The 9,016-nt window shown below is 55.8% G+C and overlaps 1 long non-coding RNA gene across 1 annotated transcript; it reads left to right on the forward strand.

Annotated features, from left to right (window-relative positions):
- The first annotated feature begins 452 nt into the window (after positions 1 to 452).
- Positions 453 to 7,881, forward strand: LOC122457453. The gene is made up of 3 exons (XR_006276975.1): positions 453 to 1,118; positions 3,433 to 4,482; positions 7,266 to 7,881. It is a non-coding gene; the product is annotated as an uncharacterized LOC122457453 (long non-coding RNA).
- The last annotated feature ends 1,135 nt before the right edge of the window (positions 7,882 to 9,016 follow it).

Consider the following 9,016-nt stretch of genomic DNA (forward strand, 5'->3'; position numbering starts at 1 on the left):
CGGGGCCTTCTTTACGGACCACTGTTTGCAGAGTGTGTTCTTCACAAACCCAGTAGATAGGGAGCACGGCTCGATAGTTGGGATTATGGGTGTCCCTACCGGCTCCACTAAAGAGCCAGGGCCCTGTTGTGCCAGGCGCTGCACAGACTAAGGCTTTGTCTACGCTGGCATTTTGTCGGCAAAACTTTGGTCGTTCAGGAGTGTTTAAAACAAACAAACAAACAATCCCCCCACACACACACACACACGAATGACAAAAGTTTTACTAATGGAAAACCACTGGTGTGAACCGTGCTATTTCAGCAGGAGCGCTCTCTGGCCAACAAAGCCACTGTTGCTCATGGAGGGTGGAAGTTTTTTGTCGGCAGGAGAACGTTCTTCTGCCTACAAACAGCAGCTGCACTGTGCGGCTTTTAGCAGCACGGCTGTAGTGGCGCAGCCGTGCCGTTCAAAGCCTTATAGTGTAGCCGTAGCCTCGGAGGCAGTGCTGTCTGCTCTGAAGAGCTTACAGTCTAAAAGCAGACAAGATGAAGGGCAGAAAAGCATCATCCCCCTTTTACAAGGGGGAGAGGCCCAGAGAAGTTAAGTGATGTGGCCAAGGGCACAGAAAATCTGTGGTCAAGCCAGGAATTGAACGCAGCCTTCCTGATCTCAGGCTAGTCCCTCGCCCATAACACCACTTTGTCTTGTAAGGCTTGAGATAGCTAATCAGAGGGGATGCCTAGTTCTAAGACTTACTGCCCTATTCTTTCCTTAGGGCCCATTGCAACCAGGCTGGTGCCATCATGGTAGTGTCAGTATGAATCAGGGCTAAGGGATGTGCTGGCCTGATGCATGTTACATTGGTGGGAAGCTGCTGCCGTTAGTATATCGCTCTTGAACGTGCTAACCTGGCCCCCTGTGTCAGTGCTGCACATACTCACCAGGAGCGTGTGTCAATGCACCGTGCGGTGTGCCACGGCTGGAGTCTTGCTTTGTTAATTCTCTCCCCTTTGGCTTTATAGGTGGGGGAGCCAACGAGTTATTGTGTAAGGGTTGGTGGCATTTGGCTGAGCACTAGACATCAGCTGCCGTGTTTTGCAAAGAATGGGCCAGATTCACTGGTGACCTACATGGGGGTGAGTTTCACCACTAGGGCCTGATTCTTAGTTACTCGGCTCCTGTGCTTGGGGTGGGGGTTAAAGGTGATATCAAGCCATCTTTGTACACCCTGTATTCTAGGACCAAGAAGAGGCCTGCCCGGGCCTGGTGTAGTTAGAGCAGCCCTCAGGCTTAGTGATCACCTTAGTTGAGCCTCCACGGCACTTTTTGGGATTCGTGAGACTCCATTGATCCACACCGCTCCTCCCTGGGAGGTGCTCCCTCAGCCTTCCCCTCCCTACAAACAGCTGCAAAGGTGTCCCCGCTCTAGGGCGAAAGGCTGGCCCAGTGGTTAGGGTGCCAGCCTCGGTCTTGAGAGACCAGGATCCAAGTCTCTGATCCGCCCCAGGCTCCTGCTGAGATTGGCTTCGTCTCTCGCTGCTCCGGTTCCCCATCTCCACCATGAGGGTAACAGCACTGCCCTGCCCGACAGGTGTGTGTGTGTGTGGGGGGGGGGGATTGTGAGGCACTCAGTTACTTTGGTGATGGGGGGGTTATCTATGCGCTCTGGACAGCGTGGGGTGTGGGGCAGAACAGGTGTGTGAAGTTGCTTTTACTCTCCCAGCCCTGCCCCCAACCCTGCTACCCCGTCTCTGCCTTCTGCAGGTGAGGGAGGTGGGGGATTGGATGAAGGGCATCGGTTGGAGCTGAGATGAAATTGGCGGGGGGCTGGGAACTCAGTTGGAAAGGGTGTGGCGGGGTGGGGGAGGGTGGAAATATCACCAGCTCCCCTGATGTTTGGGTGGCTTTTAAAGGGTCCTTGTTGGTTTCGGCCTCCTGCTGAAATTTTGCCCTTAGCCAAAATGACCACCATCATGCCTTCATGTCAACTGACCTGAAGCCAGAGGCTGCCCTCGTCACGACGGCCTCTGTAGCCCCTTAACTTTGGTAGGCAGAAGTGAGGCTGACCCGGTGGCTACCATCTCCCCGTAGTGCCGACGGGTGGGAAGTCAGGCCGCCCTCGGGCAAGATGGCGCCATCGTCCCTGTGCGAGGCTCTGGCAGAGGAAAGGCGGCTGCAGAGACTGGCCCTGCGGGCAGCAGGGAGGCCGGGGGTGTGGAGCTAGGTAGGAAACAGCATTTGAGGAATGTGGGGGGCACGAAGCTGACTAAGAGCATGTGGGGGAGGGAACATGGGAGATAACAGAGCAAAGGGGGAGGAACTTTGGGGCAGGAGATTGGTGTGGGCACAGGGGAAATGAGACTGGGGCAGCTGCCTGCCCTGTCCCAGCCCGAAGGAGACAAGAAGGGGGAATCCGAGACCCCTCATTCTTATGTGCGCATTTCAGGGTGATTAGGCCGTCCGGGCGGTTGAGCTTTGGTCCATCCTTAGCCTGATGAGTCTCCTGGACGTTCTGGGGAATCAACACCGGCTGGCTGAGCTCTCCGAGCTAAGCAGGAGCGAGCTAGAGGAGAATGTGAATGGGCCACCTCCCCTGGACACCCCTCTGCTGGAGGAAGTGCGGCTGCTGCTAATTCAGTGGGTGACGCCCTTCTCTGGAAGTCATGACCGTGTCCATGCCCCAGGTTCACATCAAGATGTCCATGGGTAGGGCTGCCACTCTGAGAGTTCATGGCCCACGGAAGCAGAGAAGGGAGGTCGTTAATCTTGCTGTCCTGGCCAAATTCCAGAACCTTCTAAAAAATAAATGCTCTCCGTGATCTTGCTTAGTTATGGCATTCGTCACTTCCGGTCCCAAACCGGTGGTGGGGAGTTGCTGGGTTCCAGGCCAGCGGTGGCTGCGGGTCTGAGATCACAGCACATCCACATTTGAAGTCAAGTTTAATGGTGAGACCAGGATGCTCGCTCTTAAAAGGCAGAGCTTCTCCGGTGAGAGCCAACTACTTATCCTTCCACCTTCTTTGGTGAAATAACCGACCCTAACTCATTCCAGGAGCATTACCGTTTAGGAATAGGACTGTGCCAAGTGCAAACATGTAAGGTAAGGGCACTGGAGAGAGAATTAGTTAGGTGTTCCGTTAATTGCAATGAACAGGAAGCCAACTAACTAGCACCAACTGTCTTAGCTTGGAAGAGATCTGGGATGTGTGGAAGACAAAGCCATCCGTTTATTGGATATTGCTATTTAACTTGGGGGGGGGTCACATTTGGGGTGTATCCACGAGGGCTAGAGTAAAACCGAAGATCCTAGTAGAGGTTTAGGGTTAGGTCTCTGTCTGCTCAAAGGGTTTGGTTGGTCTGACCATGGAAACTGACTAGCTAGTCATCTTTGCAGTCCTGTGGCTCGTAGTGTTTCAAGACTTTCAATATATCCTTCTCCTCTGTCTCCAGCAGCTCCCCTTCAAGGGAAACCAAGGATTCCACAAGCCACGTTACGGGAGGGTTCTGCAACAAAAAATCCATCACTTCATCCAAGGCCTCCCAAGCTTTGGCCACCTTCTCCCGGCTCTGGTTTAGGACGTTGCTGGGCAAGTCCTGGAAGGAGTTGGCAGAGTAGAAGTACCTATGCAGCTCTGCCATGTTCTGATGCACTTGCTGCATCTTTTCCTGGAGATGTGTGGGAAGGCCTCTGATGTTGGATAAGAGGTTCAGGTACGTAGCTTGCAGCTGCTGCGTCAGGCTACGGGTCATCGCCAAGGTCTTGGATTCCACCTGTCGTGACACAGCAAAGGAAGAGTTAGTGATGTGAGGTTTGCCTGGATGCTGCAGTCGCTGGCTTTCGACCCTGTTTCTAGTGAAGATACCTCTAGCTGCAGGGAGCCACTGCCCTTGCTACTGCTGGCTTGGGAGTTGTGATCTGTGCTGTTGCTGGCTTGGGAGCCGCAGTCCTTGCTGCCCCCTGGTTTGCTCCAGAGGTCTCTTTCCTGCTTCTGGCTCCATTGGTCCCACATACTGCGCAGCTTCTCCTGGCTGCTGCGAAGCTTCTTCTCCTGCTGGACGTGTTCAATCTGCACCGTGGAGAAAGCACCATGGAGTCGGCTGGGCATACTGGAGCTGACCAAGAGCAGAGAGGGAGGCTGGACAGGGAGGGGCAAGCGAGTGTCCCCGATAACCGCGATCTGGTGGAGTCTGAGGCCATGCGGCTGCCAGGCGGGAGGCCGAGGAGAGGGCCGGGCGTGTTCTTACCAGGTTGATAGTCTGGTGGAGATGAGCGAGGTTCTCATGGGTGTTCTGTCTGGTCTGTCTCAGCTTATTCAGGATCAGCATGAAGGCCCGGTTCCGCAGACTGGTGGACAGGGACCCCAGCCGCACAAAGCAGCCCTTCTTGCGGTGCTCTGCTGTGGAGACGTCCAGCTCCTCCATTGTGAGTGCAGCTGGAGAGAGAGAGAGGTGGACACCACATTAAGGAGGAGGCAGGAGCTATGGTCCGGAGCTTCACAGGTATTTATGTACCTAAGTGCCATTGATCTCAATGGAAGTTTGGAGCCCAAATACTGTCCCTTGGAGGATCTGGGCCTATACAACTTCCCGGGAGGTAAATAGGAAGCCTCGGGAAACTTGTTTTAATGAGTTCCTTGGGGAAGCGGGTCCAGAGACCACTTGCTGCAGGAGTGGCAGGTGCAAGGGGTGACACCTTATGCAGATGCAGGGAGACATGGGGGGTGGTGGTGCTGAGATCTGGGGGACTCAGTCCTTTTATAGCACCCCCAAGAAGAGCGGTGCTTCGGGCAGTTTCTCACCTAGCTCCTTCTCCGTCAGGGGCAGGTACCGATTCATCAGCTCTTCCGACTTATCCAGCGCTCTGTCCACGCTGCGGAGGAAGAGCTGACCCACTCTAGAGCTCATGAGGCTGCGTAAGCTGTTGGTCATGGCGGCTCGGGGGCCACCCCACACGTGGGGATGGCTCGAATCGCTGGCCCAGGCCGCCTTGGGGCCACTGCTGGGCCCTGCGCCCCTTGCTCTGCCCACCGTGCTGGCTGCTGCCAGCATAACATCTGTCTCTTTGAAAAAGTCCGGCTCTGTTGTCTCTGTCACCACCTGGAAGCAGGAGAAGCTGGGGTCAGGGAGAGACACCTGGAAGTGACTCAGAGGAGGGAGAAGGCAGCGGGTCAGGAGGGCAAGTTCCCCCTGCTAATCCTGGAGAGGCCTTCACACCAAGACACTAACAACCCTTCTGCCTAGGCAAGGGGGGCTCCCGCTGCTGCTTCCATGTCTCAGTTCCCCTGACTGACCAGTGTACGCTTCCTTCCAAGCAGATCCTGGGCCCACAAGGAAGGGTGATCCAGTGGTTAGGGCACCTACGTGTTGAATTCCTTGTTCTGCCACTGACTCCTTGGGTGACCTTGGGCAAGTCACTTAGCCTGCCTGTGCTTCCGTTCCCCATCTGTACAATGGGGTAACAGCCCTGCCTCGGGGCGGGGCTTGGATAAAGAGTGCGAGGTGCTCAGAGACTTGGGAAAAGGAGGCCACGTAAGTACCAGACGGGCAGCTCTTCCCAGCAGTCGGTGTTCTAGCATTACCATGGCAATCGGTGCTTGGCTGTCCCGACGGCAGGTCGCCCGACCGGTCCCCTGCACCTGGGCTGGGTTCGTCTCTCAGTGGGAGATGCCCTTCCCAGGAAGACTGCGGAGGCAGACATGGTTACCTGTGTGCATGGCTGCGGAGGGGCTGGCAGCTTCCCTTTATCCAGCCCGATGCTCCTGGTCTCCTTGGCTGGCCCAGCTGTTGGGACAGACAGCAGGGTGATTGGTTAACGAGCCATTGTGGAGCACTGGGCAGCCACCGAGGGAGCGGGCACAGGCTGCGGGGCAGCATCTGCGTGTGACACCTTCTGTGCTTTAAATGACGATCGAGCCACACGTAGCACTTGCCTAGAACTTTTCAGCCGCCCCCCCCCCCCGGCTCAGTGTAACCCCTGCAGATGGGCTAGCGTCACCCTCCCCTTCCCGGTTCCCCTTCTCTGGGGCTTGACTTGACTTCCTGGGGCAAGACAGCTGCGTTCCAGCCCTGCCTCCGATTCCCCAGCTTGTGATCTCTCTGCTGCATCACATGGGCGCTTCTAGGAAGCTCCCAAAGGGAGTATGAATACCCTGCAAGATCTGGAATTTCCACTGCCCAAACAGTTGTTCCCCAGGGAGTGGGGCTGAGCCCCTATCCATGACAGAGTGTGATAGGTGAACAGAGTGTGTCCCCATCAGACCCGGGCAGGAGACATACGCATGCTGGCTGTCCTCGAGCCAGCATGCTAATAACAGCTGTACGGCCGGACTAGCCATCCCAAGGTTGCTCCTAGGTTGCAACCGGGAATGTGCACAGGGCAGCTCGTCTGTCCTGCCGCCGGTGCAGCCCTGGCTCTGCTGATGTTTTTAGTGTGCTGGTTCCATCAGATCTACCCACGCTGGGAATGATGCTTCCACGCCCCGAGAGAGCAGAGACTGGTCTTCTACATGAAGACCAGCAACGGCCCTGATTCCTGGGAGCTCATGGTGCAAGAACACTTGAGGGAAAGGACCAAAACCAGTCTGGCTTCTCCCAGCAGCTGCAGGCTCCAGCTTCACTCTCAGGTTCCCCTCCTCCTCCCCAAGCTCTGGCCACTGACCCATGACTCACTCTGAGATCCCCGTCCAGCCAAAGTCAGCGCTGCAGCGGTGCCGGGCTCTGCTTCTTTCTCTGCTGCCTTGCAGGTGGATTCGGTGATGGAGCAGCTGTCTTGCATGGAGGTAGCAGGGGCCAGCTCATAAACTGAGGTGACCAAGGGCATGCTGACCATCCTGTTCACTGCAAACTAAACCAAGGAAAATAGCCACCGGGGTGGGAGTTAATGAAAAAGGATTGGCTTGCACCAGCTCCCATTCCCACCCAGGGGAACAGTCCTGGGCTTTCTGACCCTGCGACACTGCTGGAAGTCTGGACTTTCTGAATCAGGGCATTGCACGGGGAGAGCGAAAGGCCCTTCCCGCTGCACTGTGTCTGGGTGTGTGAATGGGCTCTCCCTTCTCTAAGCCAGCGGGGTGCCTTGGCAGCTGCCCATCCCCACGGTGGGCCATGCATTGGTGGAATCTCCTTCCTGAAGACAAAGAGCCTGGCGCCTTGTCTCTCAGGCACCAGGTCCCAGCCACTGCCCTGGGGCAGACAGTTAGCACTTGAACTGTGGGCACAGTGTGTTTCGTTAGGTACAAAGGATCTCACCCCTAAGTCCCCCCCACATTGATCTCCATTCACAGGCTCAGTGTGGCACTGTCAGGATGCCCAGGATCTACCTACCTGCTGTTCCCTGTTTTCTAGTGAAGCCGTCTTCAGTCCAGTGTCAGAGGAAGCTGCCTTCAGTCCATTTTCACTGGCTGGCAAAGTGACATCCACACTTCCTGATGGGACAGAATGGGGAAGATAAGGCAGGTCAGGGAAAAAGTTGCCCAGACTAGCTAGAAAGCAGAACAGGGTCCTGTTGCGCTAGGGGCTGTCCATCCACAGTGAGAGACAGTCCCTGCCCCCAGAGGGTTTACGGTTTAAATAGACCAGACAGGTGAAGGGGGAGGAGAAAGCAGGAGTATCATCATCCCAACTTTATGGATGAGCAAACTGAGGCAAGCCGAGAGCGACTTGCCCAAGGTTGGGCACCATCTCTGGCAGAGGCAGGAATAGAAGCCAGGTCTCTTGAGTCACACTTAACCACAAGACCAACCGTCCTTTTATGTGTAACAGCCGCCACAGGTGTTGTGCAATGAGAACTGTGGGGGGGAAAGGCTAGATTAAGGCCACGGCTACGGGATGAAGATATTGCTATAGTGGCATAACACCAACGTGTAAACGCAGCCTCTGCCCTGGCAGGGGTTTCTCCATACGCGTAGGAACGCCACCTCCCCACATGGAGTTAGCTATCTCAATGGATGCATTCTTTCATCAGCACAGCTACGTCTGCACTGGCAGGCAGCTGGGCCGGTCAGGGCTGTGGGGTTTTCACACCAACGTAGCCATGTCGGCCTGATTTCTAATATCAACCGAACCTAAGTGTCGTCCTCCCCACACTGCACGTACTGGGCAGTGTTTACAACGGAGACAAGGAACAGTGTTGCCTAGAGAAATGTCTGAACCTAAATCCCTCACTTCCCTGCCCTCCAGGGAGACCGGCGCTGGGAATATGTCAGCTGACGATGGTTCGGCTGCAGGTGTAGATGGGACAAGGGACGTTTCAGCACCATTCGAGGAAAGGTGACTGAGCCATGGTGGAATGGGGCAGGTGGGGGCTTTAAGGAGAATAGGGCGGGGGAGACTCTCACGGGTCTGCATGTACATCCATTTCCATGTGTGCTTGGATAGCAATCCGGACCCAATCAGCATCAGTAAAGTGGGGATGATACTCCCTGATTAGAGCAGAGTTACTCAGCCCTCTTCCAGCACAAATAGATCAGCGCTCATCCTTAAACCGTCCATAGCAAAATACTGAGGTAGCCAAGGCTGCTGCCCCATCCCCAGTTTGGGGCTGCTGGGAATATGGCAGAAATCATGAGCTCTCCAGACATGCTGGCAATGGCGCTTGATCCTGTGGCTTCGATCTCAGAGCAACGCCCCGGTAGCTGTCCTGCTCGACTGGCACGTAACCACCGCCCGGCCCCACAGCGTGGGCAGCTCAGAGATGTGAGTGAGACTGAATGCTGACTGCTGAGGGCTGGGTGGGGGAGCGACAGAGGCAGGGGCCTTGAAAAAGCTGCAGTCTTAGGATGTGCCTCAGGATTCTCCTCTCACTTATACTGGCGTTCTGCTACGGGAGCGCTAGTCACTTCACCATCGAATCCTGACCCACACCAGAATCAGGCCCCATAGGCGCTGCGTGTCCCTGTCACTTCTCTTTGCCTTTGCCTGAGAGCAGCCATCACCCCAGCCGAGCGGCAGGGAAGCTACGCCCCACTGCTTGTAGCTGCGAGGCAAGACCAGCTTCCCCGCAGTCAGCAGCACCAGTCCCCGTCCTGGGAGAATT

The sequence above is a fragment of the Dermochelys coriacea genome, chromosome 25 (genome assembly GCF_009764565.3).
Source record: "Dermochelys coriacea isolate rDerCor1 chromosome 25, rDerCor1.pri.v4, whole genome shotgun sequence".
Taxonomy (NCBI): domain Eukaryota; kingdom Metazoa; phylum Chordata; order Testudines; family Dermochelyidae; genus Dermochelys; species Dermochelys coriacea.